Below are 20,096 nucleotides of genomic sequence, written 5' to 3' on the forward strand. Positions count from 1 at the left end.
TATGATGTATTCTTAAGGTAATGAGTTCCCCATCACTAGAGGTGTTCAGGAAAAGGCAAAATACCCACTTATCAGGGATGTCTTGGAGAGAATGAATGCTTCAGATAGTGGTTGGTAGAAATGAGCTGTTAAATCTAATTATTAGGTTAGTTTCATTATCTATGTAGTTGGAATCTGTTGCCCCATAACCTCTAGTTCTGCCCCTTGGAACCTAGCAGAACAAATGTTATTCCCTTTCCACAGAACAATCCTTCAAACATTGGAACACAGCAGTCATGTACACCTTCCCTCATACACTTTTTTATTTGTTCAGGCTTAACATCCCCCATTACCATCCCCTCTATGATATACTCTCTACTCATACTGATTCATTTCCACACATTTATTAAGCCCCTACTGTGTGCCAAGAACTACACTAGACACTGGGGATTCAAATGAAGATATGAAAACAGTCTTGACCCATGAGGAGATGACATTCTATTATGGAAAGACTACATAAACATAGATAAGTAAAAATACTTGGGAGGTGAGGAGTGTCACACTTGGAATTTCATAGGTCTAGGGAATCATTGGTGAGGAAACTCCCTTTACTAATGTATATTGGCAACTGTTCTGCAACTTATGGTCTTGGAGAATCATCTGGGATACTGAAAGGTTAAGGGACTCACCTAGAGTCACAAATTGGGACAAGCTAAGTCAGAGGTGAGACTTGAACCCAGATCTTCTTAGCTCCAAAGACAGCATACAATCTGCTACAATATGCTGTGTCTCAAATGTTAAAAACAAAATATAAAATTAAAAACAAAAATAATCTTGGGGTGGTCACTAACAACTGGGGGGATCAATAAAGACTTCATTTAAAAGGTAGCACTTGTGATAAGGTTTAGATAAGCCAAGGACTCTTAGAGGCAGAGACAAGTAGGCTAATCATTCCAAGCAAAGGAGACAGGCTGAGCCAAAGCAGAGATCAGAGATTGAATGTTCTGTAGGGGGACTGGCAAATAGGACAATCTGGCCAGAACACAGAGTTCATAATATGCAATCAGCCTGGGAAACGACTGATTACTTGCCTGCTTCTTAATGTCCTTCCTAAAATGTGGTTCCAAGAACACAAAAAGTGATGTGGCCAGGGCAAGGGTCCCATAATAGGCAAGTAGAATTCTCACTTTCCTTATTTCAACACACTCAACTGCTCCAAATGCAGTCTAAGTTAACTTGAATTGTTTTCAAGTACATTTGTATTGAGATTTTTTTTAAACATAACTTATATTTCTTATAATATTTCTCTCTGACCCCTCCCAGAGAGCTATTCCTTATAACAAAAAACTTTTTTTAAAAAAGTGGAAGGAAAAAAGTATTTAAAAAACACCTAATTATTATAATCAAAATATAATAATTATGTAATGTATTAATATATTATACTTATATAATATAATAATTATAATCAAAAAATACTTTATTGTTTTACCTGACTCTATTGTAGCATATTGACTTTGCAGTCTCAAGAATACCAGAGTTCAAATCCTACCTGGGACACTGTAAAGCCAAGCACAAGCAGCTTTCCAGATGAATGCGACTGTAAACAGCTTTCAAGATTCTGATTGCAGAGTATAGTGAACACTCTATTAATTCAATAACAAATCAGAGCAAAACATTCACAGATAACCAAGGTACAGCATTCACAATGTTACAACTTATCACAGAAAATCAAAATGCAGTATTCACAATGACTTATTAAAATGGCTACATAGTTTTCACCAAAGTGGTCACAATAGTTTTTAACAAAGTACAATCATTTAGTAACCCAATCATTCAATCATCCTTAAGGAGGTTTGCCTACTTAAGGGTCATAAAATTCAACAGTCAAAGTTCTCCATTCATGCAGCACACTAAGTTACAAATCAGTCACTATTTAGTCATCAGTCACTATTCAATCATCAGTCACTACTCAATAACCTCTTAAGGGGTAGTGGAAAATACACAGGTCACAGTAAATCATAATATTCTCAGTCAGTACACAGTATACAAGTAAAGTTTTTTTTTCAGCTTGACTCGAGGCTGGCTCTCAGCTTCCATGGTTCCTCTTCCATGGTCCCAGCTCCCATCTGAATCCATCCAATTTTCACTCCAACTGTCACCTTGGTTCAAAGGCAGGCAGCTCCCAGTTCCTTGTCTAGCTCCTTGTCCAGTTCTTCATCCAGTTCCCATTTCATATTGAAGTTCACAGTATCCAGTCTACCTTAAGTCCTTCACAGTTCCTGTTTCTGGTAAGACAAAGCATAACAGAGCCACAATTATATTCATGCACATTGCAGGCACCATCATCAATTCACTATCTGCCTGGGAAATCAACTCAGACCCACCTCTGGTCTGAGAACTCAACACAAATCATCAACTTAGAAATCAACACTGACCCACAAACAAGGTCCAAGAGGTCAGCACAAATCATCAGTAAAATCCCAGGACCTCCAAAACCCTCCTCCAGGACTTCTGTAAACACACAACCAGAAAATCCTCTTTCAGAGCTTCCAATAAGGTCCCAGGGCTACTGTACAAAGTATCACAAACATCAACAGAGACAGAACAGAGTGCCAGGATACAAGTATTCTCCTTGACTCTGCCACCACACAGTCTTCTTTTCAGCTCCTGCTGTCTTTAGCCCTGGGGCTCTCCTTATATAGTCATTAGCTCCTCCCCAGGAGTTCACAAGTTGTGGAGCTCACACATTCTGTTTCTTAACAGACTGAAACAAGGTGTTAATTCAATAGCTGAAACAAGGTGCGAAACACTTCTGTGCTTGCCATTGCAGACACTTTACCGGTTTGTAACTCCAGGCAAGTCACTCCAAGTTTCTAAGCCTCAGTTTTCACATCTGCAAAATGGAGGAAATAATAGCACCTCCCTAATAGGGTTTTTGTGAGGATCAAATAGTATAATATTTTTAAAGTTCTCTGAAAACTGTGAAGTGCTGTATAAATGCAATTAGTATTGTTTTCATTATTCCTGCAGTTTACTAAATCTCCCTAGGACTTTTTCATATGACCTGCTATAGCACCTACTTCCCAGGGTTGCTGTGGGGAACAAATGAGATAATAATTGTAAAGTGCTACCTAAATGTTAGTTAGAATGAGGACAATAATGATGCTACAAGCCTCCAATTCTGTACCTGTGCAGTGAATTTTTTAGCTTTAAATCTTTTGCTGACCACCACAATCCACAGTGATTTCTTCCTTGCTTAATCCCTACAGGGTTTGTTGAGTGGTACAAATCATATTCATTGTTCACAAGACATTAGGATCACAGAATTTTAAGCTAAATGTAGTTACAGATTATCTAATCCAAAAGGTATCTATACCTTTTTCTTTCCCTTTCTTTTCTTTTTTAAAGAAAGTGTCAAATCTTAACAATTCTAAGTACCTAATGATTGTCTTCTCCTTGGAATCAGATTAGAGTTTGACAGATAGACAAGTCGTTAGAGTGGCCAGTGACAGGCAAAGCAAACTGGGCCTGAGCTCAGTTGTGGTGGTCAGCAAAATATTTAAAGCTAAAAACATTCACTGAATAGGTACAGAATTAGAGGCTTGTGGCATCATTATCATCCTCATTCTAACGAACATTTAGGTAGCATGTTACAATTATTATCTCATTTGTTCTCCACAGCAACCCTGGGAAGTAGGTGCTATAGCAGGTCACATGAAAAAGTCCTAGGGAGATTTAGTCAGGGGAATGGGGTCAGGGAAGGGCAGGGAAAGGAAGGAGATTAGGAGTCAGGGCAGTGGTAGGGGCAAGGACAAAAACTGGCTACATGGGAGAAGGACCCTTGACTTGAGTCATTTCCCTGAGTCTTATTCCTTTTTTTTAAACCTGAGTCCTTCCTCAAGGTGTCTGATGATGGTATAGGTAAAATAAATAAAACAGGTTTTATTCCATTGGTAAATGATGGCACTACTTCATAGGATATGGACGGACAGAAGTAGTCAAGCTAACATAAGTAACAGCACAATGGCTCTAACATGTTAAACTAAGCTATGTTTATTCTCAAAGTAACTGAGCTGACCTGGATTCTGTAAATCCTCCAAAGTGAGAAATCTTCTGGAACAGACATGTGTCCATTAGCCCACTGGAAGAGATGTCAGCAGAGTACTTAGACCACAGTAGGCACTTAGTAAATGCTTTCTGATTGATTGATGCTCTGTGATGCCCTTATATTTGGGGCCAGTGGATCAAAGACATTATAGAGTAAATCACTTCCCAAATCTATTCCACATCGCTCTCATCCCTGCTTTCCAGCTTCCTTTTAAATATTGTCTTCCCCCTGCTAGGTGGTGCAGTGAATAAAGTGCTAGAACTGGAGTCAGGAAGTCTCATGTTCCTGAGTTCAAATCTGGCCTCAGACAACTATTAGATATGTGACCCTGGGCAAGTCACTTAACCCTGTTTGCCTCAGTTTCCTCACATGTAATGGGATGGAGAAGAAAAAGGCAAACCATTCTAGCATCTTTGCCAAGAAAAATTCCAAATGGACTCATGATGAGTAGGACGTGACTGAAAGGATCGAACATTATATTAGAATATAAACTGTTTGAGGGCAGGGCTTTCTTTCTGCTTGTATCTGTATTCATTGCCCTTAGAACAGTGGTTGTCATTGTTTATTCTTCATTTGAAGACTACAGAAGGTGATACTAGGATTTGCAAGTGAATTGGATTTCAGTGAGGCAAGGCTGTGCAGAGTCACCAGTCTCACTCTCTCCTCTGGAGCCATCTGGGTCCAGTGACCAGATACAGATCAGGATGACTGGAGATGGCCATGGATGCAGTGGTCTTTAAAGCTAAGGTCTTTAAACAGGTCTCAGTTTGACTGAGGCAATACCCATTCAGTGATCAAGTCTAGGTAAGAAATGAAGCAGAGAATGGCTTCTTTACTAAGTAAAAAAAAAATCAATCTGGGAGGGAAACACCCTCACAGTGCCTGGCATATAGTAAGTGCTTAATAAATGCTTGTTTACTTGATGACTCAGTGGCCTTTGTGGAAGGCAACTGTCCTATGAAAAGCTTGGGCTAAACCCAGAGGAGTAGAGTAGGCTGCATTGAATAAAGCCCAGCTCGGTGGCCACTGAGAATGGAGCACTGACTTCCTGACTGAGTCATGCCCTCTTAGAGGGTTGGAGCCCCACCCAAACAGCAGCTGCTCCCTTGGCCTGATCAGCCTATTTCTATCATCAACATTTAGATTAGTCTGATCTCCTGTTGCTATTTCCTCACTGGTGGCCATCACAAACTGCCCCAACATTGAAGGGGGATTGATTGATGTCACTCCTCCACTCAAAAATGCTCAGTGGCTCTCCATCCTAGCAAATAAAGTGTGAACTCCCAATCTTGGCACTCAGAAACATCCACAGTCTACATTGGAACTACTTTTTATGCCATATCTTGCATAATTTCCCTTCATGTATGTTACATCCCAGCCAAACTCATTCATAGCACTTTGTCTAGGTCTCCTCCACTTATCTCAGTCCTTCTCATGGCATCATTATTTGGGTACATTCTTACACACACATACACATGTGCACACACTCCATTAGATTAACTCCTCAAAGATCAAGGTCTATATCATATCCATCCTCCAGAGTGGGAAACTGAACTTTGCATATAGTAAGTGCTTAATAAATGTTGAATTGAATGGAATCATCCCTCCCTCAGTTCTTTTTTGCTACCTTTCTAGACAATCTGCAATATTCCTATACCACAATGGCATGTATCTTTCCTGGTTGCTTGGGTACTCCACTCACCTACATTCTTTCTGTAATCATTGGCCTTTCACAGGAACAGAGATTGAGAACTGGAAGGGAACCTAGAACACCATGTAGTCCAACCCTTCATTTTATAGATGAGGAACTGAAGTCAAGAGAGGTCATAAAGTAAATTGCCCCAGGTCATACTGGTGAACTCAGGAACAGAGGTAGAATTGGAACCCAGATCCTTTGACTCCAAATACCAGCATTCTAGAACTCTAGAGAAATTACCTGGTCTAATCACCCACCCAATGCATGAATCCTTTCTCTGGCATCCAGTGAGCCTCCAGAATGGTTCCTGGAATGTGTGCACTGGGGTGGGTTGGCAAGGACTCTTTAAAGAAGTCTCCAAGTGTCCCCAAGGCTGGCAGCAGGTTACCTAAGTCAGCTTAGGGTAGGGACTCTGTTGGGAGGCCTCCACTTTGTCTGGTTACCTGCCAGTGCCCAATTTCATCACACCCATTATGAAGCCAGATGACATATTCCTGGCATTCTTGAAACTCTCCTCAGTCTTTCTACCACCCCTCATTGCTCATTCTGCCACTTTCCAGGGATGCCTGGACAGTTCTTACTGAAGCATAATTTATAATTGTAGTAACACCCATCCCTCTGCTGACTCTGAAGAAATCCTCTGAGCATATAACTGGTTTGGGGGAAGGGGAAGAGGGGACACCCTTATAATTACAATCCATCATCCAGTCTTCTGTACCCTAGCTCAATTTTGCTAACAAAGCATGAATTTGGTGAGTACATTGCCTGGGGGAGGAGAATGGAGAAGAGAGGATGACACTTTCATCCAAAATGAGTTCATAACAATTCCCAAGGTCATACATAGCATTATAGGTTCAGAGCTAGAAGGGATCTTAGAGACATTATTTCAATTCATTTGTTTTACAGATGAAAATACTGAGGCCCAGAGAGGATATGTGGTTCACCCCTTGATCACAAAGATAGTGAGTGACAGAAGCAGGGTGCAGGGTTCTTTAGCCTGCACTGCTATACCAGCCTGTTTTATTAGGACCTAGGAACTCTCTACTTACTATAGAGATGGTGGGGTTTGGGTTATTGTTTGTTTGTTTGACTTGTTTGGTTGGTTGGCTTTTTACCAGATCTTTGATTTCATCTGTATAGGGAGTGCCAGAGAAGAAACTTCCTCTCCTGAGGCAGATCAGGACCTGCTCTGAAGCAGTTTGAGAGAGCTGTATAGGGTACTGGAAGCTTTTGTGACCTGCCCAGGATCATGAGCTAGTGTATGTCAAAGGCAGAACTTGAACCCAGGTCTTCTCAACTCTGAGGCTAACTATTCACCATGCCATGATATCTCTTGCAATTGATGAAAAGAGATAATGGGCCTGACTAGATGTGAGAAACTGGGTTTTGTTTACTAAATATAATGAGGCTTAGCCTTTAATTCCACCTTCATGACCCCTGGACTTCTGGGCAAAGCTATTCATTCATTCATTCACTTACTCATTCATTCATTCATTTAAGAGGCAATAAGAGTTATATGAGAGTAGTTCATGAAAGAAGTTAGAGCTGAAGATATAAATTTCCACACCATCTGTATAAAGGTGATGGCTAAATCTGTGGAAGTAAATGAGGTCATGAAGGAATAGGACACAGAAAAAAAGAAGAAAGGACTGAGAATGGGTGCTTGGAGGACCAACATTTAAGGAATAGAAGGAGAACAAAGAGAGAGGAGAAATCAGAAAGTCAGAAGAACCCAGGAGAGTATGAGGCCATGGGAACCAAGAAGTGGGTAGGGGAGGGAGCAGGCCTTCCACTGTCAGAGTACTGAACTCAAGGAAGAAGTGGACTAAAGAAAAGACCATTGTATTTGTCTAGAAGGAGTCCACTGAAGACCTGGGAAGTAACAATTTCTGTGAGGGAAGCAAAGTTGGAAGCCAGAATGCAAAGCTTACTTATTATCTTTTCTCTTTGAAAGTTTCTTTCTATCTTGGCCATGTTCACGCTGAATGCCCCAATTAGCAAAACTGACCACAATTTAATTAGTACAATAGAAGGCATGAGTATGTGGTCATCCTGGAAAGGCCTAATTTCCCATCAAAAATTGGTGTTTGGTGTTTGGGTTTCAGTCTAATTCTCATCTGAGTCTGATTTGCATGAAAGTGCTCACTAGGCCTTATCACCCAATAAAGGTTAACCAATGACCTGGAAAAACCAAGTAAACAGAGCAGGAAAATTATCCAGAAGTTAAAATTATCCTCCTTCATCCCAAGTGCTGGCCATTAGAACCTCCAGGAATATCTCCCACTGACCAAGCTGGGCCCTCTGCTTCAGACTCTCCAACCCAATCCAATCCAACAAATACTTATTAAGAACTTACTATTTTTCTAGGAACTGTACTAGACTTAGGGGATAGAAATACAAAATGCAAAGTCCCTGTCCTCAAGGAATTTATATTCTACTGGAAGGTACAATATGTGAACAGAAAAGTATACAAAGGATAATTTGAAAAGGAGGAAGGGAACATTGATAATGAATGGGATCAGGGAAGGTTTCTTAAAGGAGGTAAAACCTGAGCTAAGCGTTGAAGGAAGCTGCAGGGGATTTGGGGACTACTTGTACAAACGCAAGGTACTGAATACCAGGTGTATGAATACCAAGTTTGAGTAAAAACGGGGGGCCAGTTTGACTGGACCATGGAGTTTCTGAAGGGGTATGACATGTAATAAGTGCAGAAAGTACACTGGAACTGGACTGTGAAGGGTTAAATGGTCAAGCGTGTACAGGGACTAAGGATAATTCTTGATAGGCAAGCTGTGTTTATAGTCAAAAGCATGTAACTTCAGCAGAGTAGTATAGGAGCTAAAAGTTCTAAAAAATCCCCAGAGCAATCAACACCTGACCATACCCCCTCCTCTTCCAAATTTCTGAGCAAGTTATACTTCTTGGATGGGATCATAGGATTTAAAGCTGGAAGGGACCTCAATGTAGGCTCAGAGAGGCTGTGACTGGCTCAAGGTAGTAAGCAGCAGAATTGGGAGCCAAAGCCAGATCTCATAACTCCAAATTTAGTGTTTTTCCTCTCATGGCTTTTGTCTTCTATTCTTATCTTTCAAGGTACCTGGCCCAGGTTTCTCCAGGCAGTAGATGCTTGATAAATGCTTGCTTCTTCTCTTACCCCAAACAAGCCATTTTTGGAAGCTATTTTGGGGCCACACAATGAATATCATGCTACAGTTCTGTCCATTAAGAATTCATTAGTTCTGGGGGCGGCCAGGTAGAACAGCGAGTAAGAGCACCGGCTCCAGTGTTGAGAACACCTGGAGATCGAATCCCGGGCTCAGACACTTAGCACCCACCCAGAAACACCTGGCCGTGTAACCTTGAGCAAGTTACTTAACCCCAATTGCTTAGGGGTGGCCGGGTGGCCAGGTGGCTCAGCGAGTAAGAGCACCGGCTCCAGTGTCGGGATGACCTGGATCAAATCCGGGCTCAGATACTCAGCACCACACCCAGAAATAATAACTGGCCGTGTAACCTTGAGCAAGTTACTTAACCCCAACTGCTTTAAAAAAAAAAAAAAAGAATTCATTAGTTCTGATAAGAGAAAGGGGGGAGGGGGGTGATAAAAGGGAAGACAGATTAAGGGAAGAAGCAAAACAGACAAGGAGGAATAAGATAAAAAGAGAGAAATAACAGAAGAAAATGGAATGGAGGGAAATACATAGTAATCATAACTGTAAATGTGAATAGGACTAGCTCAGCCATAAAATGAAAGCAGATAGAAGAATGGATTAGAAACTAGAATCCAACAATATGCTGCTTATAAGAGATATACTTGAAGCAGAAAGACACATATGGAGTTAAAATAAAGGACTGGAATAGAATCTATTATGCTTCAGCTGAAATTAAAAAAGGCTACGTATAGCAATCGTGATGTTAGACAAAGCAAAAACAAAAATAGACCTTAGCTAAGAGAGATCATCAAGAAAAGTACATTTTGCTAAAAGGCACCATAGAAAATGAAGTAATATCAAAAGTTTTTACAGTAAGTTTTTCTGATAAAGGTCCTATTTATCAAATGCATACTAAGTAGAGAAGTGAGTCAAATTTATAAAATAAGAGCCATTCCCTAATTGATAATTGATAAATGGCCAAAGGATATAAACGTGCAACTTTCAGGAAAAGAAATCAAAGCGATCTATAATCACATGAAAACAATGCTTTAATCACTATTGATTACAGAAAGGCAAATTAAAGCAACCCTCAGGAACCACCTCACACCTCTCAGAAATAACAAATGTTGGAGGGGATGAGGGAAAGATAGGTACACTAATGAACTAATGAAGGTGGAGTAGGGAACTGGTCTAACCATTCTAGAGAAAAATTTTGACTAAGCCCAAAGAGCTATAAAATAATGAGGAGGATAGCTTTAGAAAATATGGTAAGACCTATATGAACTAATGCAAAAATGGCATGAGAAGAACCAGGAGATCGTGCACAGTAACAACAATGTTGTAATGATGATCAGCAGTAAGAGACTTGGCTGCTTTGATAAAACAATGATCCAATACAATTCCAAAGATTCATGAGGAAAAAATGCTATCTACCTCCAAGAAGAAAACTGATTGTAGATTGAAGTTCAGTTTTCTTACTTTACTTTTCGTGCCTTTTTTGGAAATACAGCTAATATGGAAATGCTTTACTTGATTTCACATGTATAATTGATCATATCACTTGCCTTCTTGGTGATTGGGTAAGAGGTGGAAGGAAGGGAGATAATTTGAAATTTAAAATTAAAAAGAAAAGAAATGTTTTAAATAAATGATAAATTTATAAATAGCATATTTATAATAAATTTATAAATGTAAAAATAAACAATAAAACTATATGTGTAATTTTAAAAGACTATAAAAATAATTAGTTCTATATTGATTTAATAATCTCATCAGATAAGCCTGAATTGCTACTATGGAAAAACAAAATTTTATAGTGATACTTCTTTAAGAATTGGCTGGTAATATTGAAACTCACTGATTTCTCCAGCGATCCAGCAATGAAACAATGCCAGCAATTTGTCTTTTGGACCCTTTCCAAAAAGCTCTTTCTCCAGGTAGGCATAGGATGTAGGTTTCTTTATAGCATCCAGTCCAATTAAGTATTGCCTTTTCACTCCACTCACCCCTAGTTTATCAACACATATGCAGTACTGCTTTCCTCAAGCTAGGAAAACTCAGTTGTTCTCAGTTTTAGGAATGATTTGTCATAATGTTATTTTGCTGTTTGCTTTTCACAAGAGTTTGCCCCCAACCCCACTAGCAACAATAAATACCATACAAACAGATCAACCAAGAAAAACATCAGTTCTGATAACCTCAACCATAGTGGAAAATATAATACAATATGTTTTAAGTGGGAGGTCAGAAAGACACATCTTTGTGAGTTCAAATCTAGCCTCAGATACTTACTAGCTGTGAGATCTTGGGCAAGTCATTCAACCCTGTTTGCCTCAGTTTCTCATCTATAAAATGAGCTGAGGAAGGAAATGGCAAACCACTCCAGTGTCTGTGCCAAGAAAACCCCAACTGGGGTCATGAACAATTGGACACGAAAAATGACACAACAAAATGTCTTAAGAACTTAATTGTATGCAGAGCACTGTGCTCAACTCTGTGCAAATCTCAGTGTTTAGATAAGACTGTCCCTGCCCTCATGCAGCTCAGGCTAATAGGGGAATAAGACATAAACCCAGATAACCAGAAGTCAGGGTAAGTGCCTTAGAGAGTTATAAGATAATGTGCTTTGTTTAAGGGTTTTTGTTTAAGGGTCTAAGAGGGGAGGTCATTACCAATGCAGGAAAGCCCCAACTGGAAGCTCAGGAAGACTCCCTAGAGGAGTTTAATAGCTTTAATTTAATCAACAATGAAGAGAAAGCTAAAGAGAACAATATTTGACTGCTTCTAACTGTACTTTCCCCAGCGAGCTACAAGCCTGACCTAAGGAGATCTCCACAGGCAACAGCAGGGCAAAGCAGGTCAGACAGGATCCAGCAACTTCAACAGACTGACAAGGACCCAGATCCCCAGGTAGGTGATTACTATGATATCAAAGTAGTGGGGGGAAATTCGTATGAACCAGCACAGAGTAAAGTGAACAGAACCAGAAGAATAATAGATACAATGGCAATAATAAGGTAAATATACAAAACACCAAAAGCAAGTCTGAGTAACTGCAATAACCAGTCTTGTTCTTAGAGAACACATAATGAAACTATTCCTTCTCCTCTAAGCAGAGAGGTGGAAAGCTACAGAAGGGGGGAAGTCATATACATTGTCAGATGATGTCACTAGCAATTGTTCTTCCTTTATTACAAGGGATGGTTCAAATTGCAGTGGGTGATGAATGAAAGCAGGAATTACTTCGACATGGAAATAAAAAGATATGTGTATGTTCTTTTTATTAGAATATGAGAAACTATAAAGGGGATGTTTCAGAGAAACCTGTAAAGGTTTGTATAAACTGATATGGAGTAAAGTAAGCAGAATCAGGAGAAACAAGGTATACAATTAACATTGTAAAACCTTAAGACTTAGGAACTGATCAACACAATGATCAATCATGATTCCAGGGAACTGGCGATGAAGCACATTGCCTGCCTCCTCGGACTAAATATACAGAATAAGAGACACACATTTTTTGGTACATGGCCAATGTGGGTATTTGTTTTATTTGACTACATATAATTGTTACAGGGGGTTTCTGGTTATTTAATTTTCCTCCTGGGGAGGAGAAGTTGGAGGAAGAGAAAAAATTGTTAAATTTTTAAAAATTAAATTTAAAAATAAAATTAAGAAGTTGTTGTCTTCCCTCCTACCTCCTGCATTCTATCAATCAACAAATATTAATTAAGTACCTACTATATACCAGGCACTGTGCTAGAAAATGAGGATACAAAAAGAATAAAATCATCCCTGCTCTCAAAGAGCTTATATTCAATTGAGAGGAGACAACAGGTAAATATATAAGTAGAAAATAGTAAAAGTTATAATAATAGCTACCATTAATACAGTACTTTAATATTTGCAGATCACTTTAAAAATACTGTCTCTTTTGATCCTCATAATGACCCTGGGAAGTAGGCACTCTTATTCCCATTTTACAGATGAAGAAGCAGAGGCTGAGAGAGGTTAAGCCAATTGCCCAGGGCCACACAACCCGTTGGCATCTAAGGCCACATTTGAACTCAGGTCTTTCTGATTCCACTCCTACACTCTATCCATTCTTCCACCTAAGAGTCTTTTAAATATAAATATAATAAACACAAAATGAGAACAAGGTATTTAGGAGGGTGCTAGCAGTGGAAGGAATAGGAAAGGTTTCATACAGATAGAAGATGGCACTTGAGTTATGTCTTTAAGGAAGTGAGAGATTCTCTGAGGTGGAGGTAAAGAACGAGTGTGTATCAGGCATGGAAACAAATGCAAAGGTAAGGGGGAAGGGAAGTTGGAGTGGCATATATAAGGTCAATGTGACTGAACAAAAGAGTACAAGAGGAGGAGTAATGTACAAATGGAGACAGAAATTTAGATCAAGGTCAGGTTAAGAAGGACTTTAAAAGCATAAGAAAAGTGTTGGCTAAACTTTATTCCAGAAGCGATAGGGAGCCACAGAAGTTTATTAAGACAAAAACAAAACAGTCCCTGACCTAGAAAAGTTTATTCTTCTGGAAGGAGAAACAACACGTACACAAGTAGGTGAGAACTATCTCTATACACACACATATACTTACACACAGAGTAATTTCAAGAGGTAGTGCAAATAACTAACTATATAATTACTAATAATGATTACATCAGTAATGATGATATGTAGAAGGTAACACCTAAACTGTGCTTCTGAGGAATTTTAAAATCCTCCAAGGTGGAGGTGAAGAGGGAGCATGTTACAGATATGGAGGAGATGGAAGATGGACTATTTTTTATAGGGAACAGCTAGCAGGTTAGATTGGTTGCAAGAGTGCATGGTGAGTACATAAAGGGCAGTAATATGAAATAAGACCAGACAGACAAATGAGAACAATTTTGTAGAAGACTTAAATTTCGTACCAAGAGATTTGCATTTTACCTTAGAGACAACTGAGGATCACTCTTCCTTCCTGAGTAGAGAAGTAATATGGTGAGACCTATGGCTTAGGAGTATTCACTTGTTAGCTGTGTGGAGGATGGAGTAGAAAGGGGGAAGAATGGAGGCAAGGTCAATTAAACAGCTCTACAATGCCCCTAATGAGAGTAATAGGGGGCCTAAAATAGGGTGGAAAGGATACAGGTGCAATTGTGAGGAGGCATTGACAAGACTTGGTACCTGATCGGATACGAGGGATGGGAAATTTAAAACATTATATAGATGTGAGTTATTGTGTTTTGAATGAAACATAAGAGATTCAGGCTGTCTAGGTGATGACAAAATAACTAAAAAAAATCAGTCAGACAGAGTGATGAATGTCACATAGGCCAAACAAATGATTCACTGACTGAATTTTTCATAGCATAACATGGACACAGCTGAGTCAATTCCTTTTCTTTTGAAAGACAGTATCATCTATGCATGGTATGGGGATTAGTGAGGGATATGCTGGGAGCCATAAAAATATAAGAGGTTCCTGCTTTTAAGGAGTTTACAATCTCATTGGGGATCTGTGACTAAAACCCATGAAACTGTCAAATAACCAAGCAAAACAGTATATGACTAAAGGTAAAAGCTAAGAGTACATACAGATAACAAGCACATTGGACTGGAAGACAGAGCAAGATTCAAAACCCAGGTCTCCTGCTAAAAGCACTGCATGACCTTGAGCAAATTTCTTGCCTCTCTGTGCCTCAGTTTCCTCCTCTGTTCAAGGAGGGGTTCTCTACAATCCCACCTAATTTTAACGTTCTAGGACCATATAATTCTAATCACCCTGAAACATCCTTCTGGTCTGGTGGTGCCCTTCCCCCTTTGGTGAGTTTGGCCCCAGAGTTCACCACCAGGCAGTGCAGGTACCACTCCCCTCTTGTCCCCCTGCCCATCCCACTCCTTGCTTTCTAGCTCCCTTTTATGTATGTGTTGTCTTCACCTATTACAATGGAAGTTCCTTGGGGGCATCTTTTTTATTACATGCGTATCCCCAGCAGCTAGGTGGATAGTAGATAGAAGGTCAGGCCTAGAGGCAGGAAGACTTCTCTTCCTGAGTTCAAGTGTGGCCTCAGATGCTTACTAGTTGTGTGATTCTGGGCAAGTCACTTTACCCTATTTACCTCAGTTTCCTCAATCTGTAAAATGAACCAGAGAACAACATGGCAAACCACTCCAGTGTCTTTGCCAAGAAAATCCCAAGAGGAATCACAAAGAGTCAGGCATGACTGAAACAAGTGAACAACAAAATCCCCAGCACTTAGCACAGTAACTGGCACATAGTAAGGATTTAACAAATGCTCATTAACAAACCGACTAATCAGCTACACACCTTGGTCAGTTAGGAGCGAGAAACCCATAGGGGCAACTCCTGGTAATCACCACTACAGTATATCTTTCTATTCAGAGAAGTAGTGACAGGTATGGGATTGAGGGTCATTCGACATTTTATTTGTCAGTTTATTTCTGTGGGAAAATGTGTTCTGGATTCCAGTACTATAAAGGATATTTGTAGCTTCCTTAGTCAGTGCATAAAAGTCTAGTTATCCTAAATGCAGATTAAATCTTCAACGTAGATTGATTGTTCCATGATCTGGTAAGTGTCAGCATCAAGTGAGGCATCAAACAAGGACAACTATACTCATCACAATTTTCTATTCTTGACACTCAGAATGTCCTACAAAAAGTCTAAATAAAGTCAATGTGACAAAGTGAAGTAAGAGTACCAGTATTACATCAGGAAGTCCTGAGTTCAAATTCTTCTTGCTACCATATACCCAGGAATAACGGAAGAGGGACTGAAGGTGTCAGTAATTGTCAGTCAGTGAGTCAGTTAGTAAGAATTTGTCAATCACTTGAGGCAGCTAGGTAGAGCAGCTGATGGAACACAAGAACTGGAATCAGGAAGACCTGAGTTCCAATCCAGCCTCAATCACTTATTGGCCATGTTATCCTGAACAACTCACTTAACCTCTTTTTGCCTCAGTTTCCTCATCTGTAAAATGAGGATAAAAATAGCACTTAGCTCCCAGGAGAGGGCAGTTAGGTGGTGCAGTGAATGCAGCACTGGGCCTAGAGCCAAGAAGACCTGAGTTCAAATCTGGCCTCAGACACTTGCTAGCTGGGTGACCCTGGGCAAATCACTTTAACCCTCTTTGCAAATGAGGGTTAATCTTTGAAATGAGTTTCCTTATCTGTAAAATGAGTTGAAGAAGGAAACTGCAAAGCACTCCAGTATCTTTGTCAAGAAAACCCCCAAATGAGTTCATGAAGAGCCACACGGGACTGAAATAACTCCCAGGGTTGTTGTGAGGATCAAGTAAGATAACCATTGCAAAGCACTTAGCCCAGTGCCTCACACACAGTAAGCACTATATATTGTTAGTTGTTTATTGTTGTTGTTATTATTCTCTTCCTATGTCCCAGGCCTTGTGTTAAGCACTGAGTATACAAAGAAAGACAAAAATACAGTCCTGCCCTTTAAAGAATTCGTAGCCTAATGGAGGACCTTACATGCAAACAAATATATACAAATAAGATGTATACAAGGTGCATACAAGATACGTAGGGCGCATACAGGGTGAATGGGGAGTAATCTCGGAGAAGGCAGTAGCCGTGGGGGACAAGACCAAGAAAAGCCTCCTGTAAAAGTAGGACTTGAGCTGAGTTTTGAAGGAAGCCAGGATGTGGAAGTGAGGAGGGACAACAGCGCAAGCCTGGAAGATGGCCAGTGAAGAGGCACTGAGTTGAGGGAGGGGGGAGAAGAGGGTGTCACGTGGGAAGGAGAAGAGGAAAGATATCACTAGATCATAAGCATGTGGAGTGAAGTAAAGTATAAGACTGGAAAGGTAGGAAGGAGCCAGGTTGTAAAGGACTTTAAATGTTAAACAGAGCATTTTACATTGGATCCTGGAGGTAAGAGGGTTTATTGAGGTAGAGAGAGCGCAAGGAGGGTGGGGAGAGTAACATGGTCAGACGTGCTGAATGATGGATGAATCAAAATAAAGGCACACTTGAGGCGAGGAAACCAACCAGAAAACTATTTCAATAGCCCAAACCTGGGGCAGGTAGGTGGCTAAGAGGATGGAACACTGGGCCCAGAGTCAGGAAGACCTCCATTCAAATCTGGCCTTAGACACTCACTAGCTGCATGACCCTGGGCACATCACTTAACCTTTGTTTGCCTCAACCCACTGGAGGAGGAAATGGCAAGCCCTTCCAGTATCCTTGCCAAGAAAACCCCATACAGGGTCACAAAGAGTCAGACACGACAATGACTCGACAAGAAGGTTATGAGACACTGAACCAGAGCGATGATTCTGTGATTCTCTGTGATAAAGTTGTAAAGGAGATATGATGAAGGCAGAGGCAACAAGGCCTGGCAACAGACTGGATATGTGAGGCAGGGCAAGAGAAAAGGAGCCGATAGCACTGAGGTTATATACTGGAGTGACAGAGGTTGGCGGTACCTTTGATAGTGACAAAAAAATTTAGACAAAGGGAGGATTTGGGGGGGAAGATAAGGAGTTCTGTTTTAGACATTCTGAGTTTGAGAAGCCAGTTCAAGATACCCAAAAGGCAGGTGGTGGTGTGGGACTGGAGTTTAAGGCAAAGTAGGGCTAGATATATAGATCTGGAAATCCTTCGCATAGAGATGATAATTCACAAACCAACAGATAAATTACCCTGACTTCCTGATTGTGGTAAGACATGTTATCATTCATATGAGTCATACTATACAAGTGGTATCAAAGGCATAAATGGAATATATGATCAGAAAAAGGATATAGGTCAGTCATTTAGCAAGTGTTGACTAACAAATAGACACAATAAGTCAGGTAGATGAAATTGGGAATTGTTAGACTCAGAGTCAGGAAAACCTAAGGTGTTTTTTTTAACAATTTTTTAAAAATTGACATTTTATTTAAAGTTTTGAATTCCATATTCTATCCTTCCCTCCTTTCCTCCTCTCCCCACTCCCTGAGATGGTAAGCAATCAGATATTGGTTATACATGTGCAATTATGTAAAACATTTCCATATTAGTCATTGTGTACAAGAAGACTCAAATAAAAGAAAAAAATAAAAGTAAAAAAATAGTATGCTTCTGTCTGGATTTAATCAATATCAGTTCTTTCTCTGGAGACAGATAGTATACTTTATCATTAGTCCTTTGGGACTGTTTTGGATCATTGAATTGCTGAGAATAGCTAAGTCATTCACAGTTCTTCATCAAACAATGTTGCTCTTACTGTGCACAATGTTCTCCTGGTTCTGTTCACTTCACTATGCATCAGTTCATATAAGCCTTTCCAGGGTTTTCTGAAATCATCCTGTTTGTCATTTCTTATAGCACAATAATACTTCATTACAATCATATACCATAACTTGTTCAGTCATTTCCCAATTGATGGGCATCTCTTTGATTTCCACACAAAATTAGCTGCTATAAGTATTTTTGTACAAATAGGTCATTTTCCCTTTTGGGGATGTCCTTAAGATATAAACCTAGTAATACTATTGTTGGATCAAAGGGTATGCACAGTTTTAGACATAGTCTATGGGCATAGTCGGGAAGATCTAAGTTTAAAACTTGCCTTAGACACTTAGTTGTGTGACCCTGGGTAAGACATTTAATGTTTCTCAGACTCAGTTTCCTCATCTGTAAAATGGGAAAAATAAAAGCCCCTACTTCACAGGGTTATTTCAAAGATAAAATGAGGTACTATGTTAAGATATACACATGGATATCTATGCATACACACACATATACATATATATATATATATATATGTAAAGCACTAAAAAAAAACCAGTTAGCTATTATTGTAATGTGATTTTTTTTTTGTCCACAGCTGTGGTTTCAGTGTGGAAAGTTTCTGCTAAGGAAATTTCTACTGGTGTTGATTGGCAACTTCTCTGAAATTTGTGATCTTAAAGAGTTGCCTGGAAGCACTGATACTTTAAGTGACTTGCCTAGGGTAACACAGCTTTTGTCAGAGGTGGAATTCATTAGATACAAAAAGAATCAAAGTAAGGTTTCCAAGTATATTGGCTTACTGTTTTATGAAAGCACTCGAAAAAGAGTCATATTAAATGAAAAGGACTGAGTTTTTATAACCTGCACCAGTTGACAGAATACACATGATAATAAATTAAAAATTCATTAAAGTAGTGAAGTAAATGTAGACTGTGGCCCTCTCTTCAACTACACCAAGCTTCATAGCACTATTAAGGTAAATATATTCAAAATCTTAACTCTGAGCCCCCATTAGTGTATCTCTAAGCCTGGTGCAAATGCAAAGCAAAAGACATTTAATTAATGTGAAGCAAATAGCAAGGAATTGAATTAGACAGCAAGCTAAACACCCATAACCAGCTGTTTATCCCTCCTATACTTGTAAAAGAATGTGTGTCAAGTCCTTCTTTGCTACCCTATGTCAAGGACACAGTCCAGGGAGAATCATCCAAAAACAGTCTCTACTGGCTCACCCTCTCTCTAAATTAGTATGACAGCTACAGAACTTCAGAACATCAATCTACAGGAATCTTTCCTTTTTTCAAATTTCATGCCTTCCTAGTCTTCATAGTCTTTGTCCATGTTCTCAGTAATGTCTAGATCTCACTGATGTCTTTTCAGTCCCTTAATCTAGCTGCCACATACCTGCTTAACCAGTCCTATATCTCAACCTTGTAAGTTCATCATCCTCTTTTTAAATTCTACACACTAGGAGCATACCTACATAACCTAACTTCACTCTAGGTGGTGCTACACAGCAAAGCTATTGAACAGTCTTGTAAATGTATTCCAAAGAAAACATGACATCCATTCAGGAGCATCATCCCACTCCTCTGTACAGATAACCTGAATGTTCCTCTTTCAAACTTATTCAACAGTTCTACAAATACTTATTTTAATATTTAAGTATAAAAACATTGTGCTAGTTACAGAGAGTCAAAGATGAAAACTTCATCATTCATATCCTCAAGGAGTTTGAAGTCTATTGAAAATGTTACTACACACACACACAAATATATTACAAAACAGAATGCTATGAAGGCAAAGGAGAAATGCAGACAAAATATTCTAGAAAATTTTGAGGAGAGAGAAAATACATTCACTTGGAGCATCAAAAAAGGTTTGGGGGCATGGGGGGGGGAAATG

At 39.6% G+C, this 20,096-nt stretch overlaps 1 protein-coding gene across 1 annotated transcript in view; it reads right to left on the reverse strand.

Annotated features, from left to right (window-relative positions):
- Nucleotides 1–313: 313 nt before the first annotated feature.
- LOC138153502 (polyamine-modulated factor 1-binding protein 1-like) overlaps nt 314–20,096 on the reverse strand; it is a 356,085-nt gene continuing 336,302 nt past the window's right edge. Inside the window, exon 8 of the mRNA XM_069077640.1 lies at nt 314–2,264. The gene's annotated coding sequence lies outside the window, so the exon portion shown is untranslated. The remainder of the gene's footprint in view (nt 2,265–20,096) is intronic.

Source organism: Petaurus breviceps, unplaced genomic scaffold (genome assembly GCF_028583685.1).
Source record: "Petaurus breviceps papuanus isolate PSGF00001 unplaced genomic scaffold, PetGlider_PUasm1.0 90994, whole genome shotgun sequence".
NCBI lineage: Eukaryota > Metazoa > Chordata > Mammalia > Diprotodontia > Petauridae > Petaurus > Petaurus breviceps.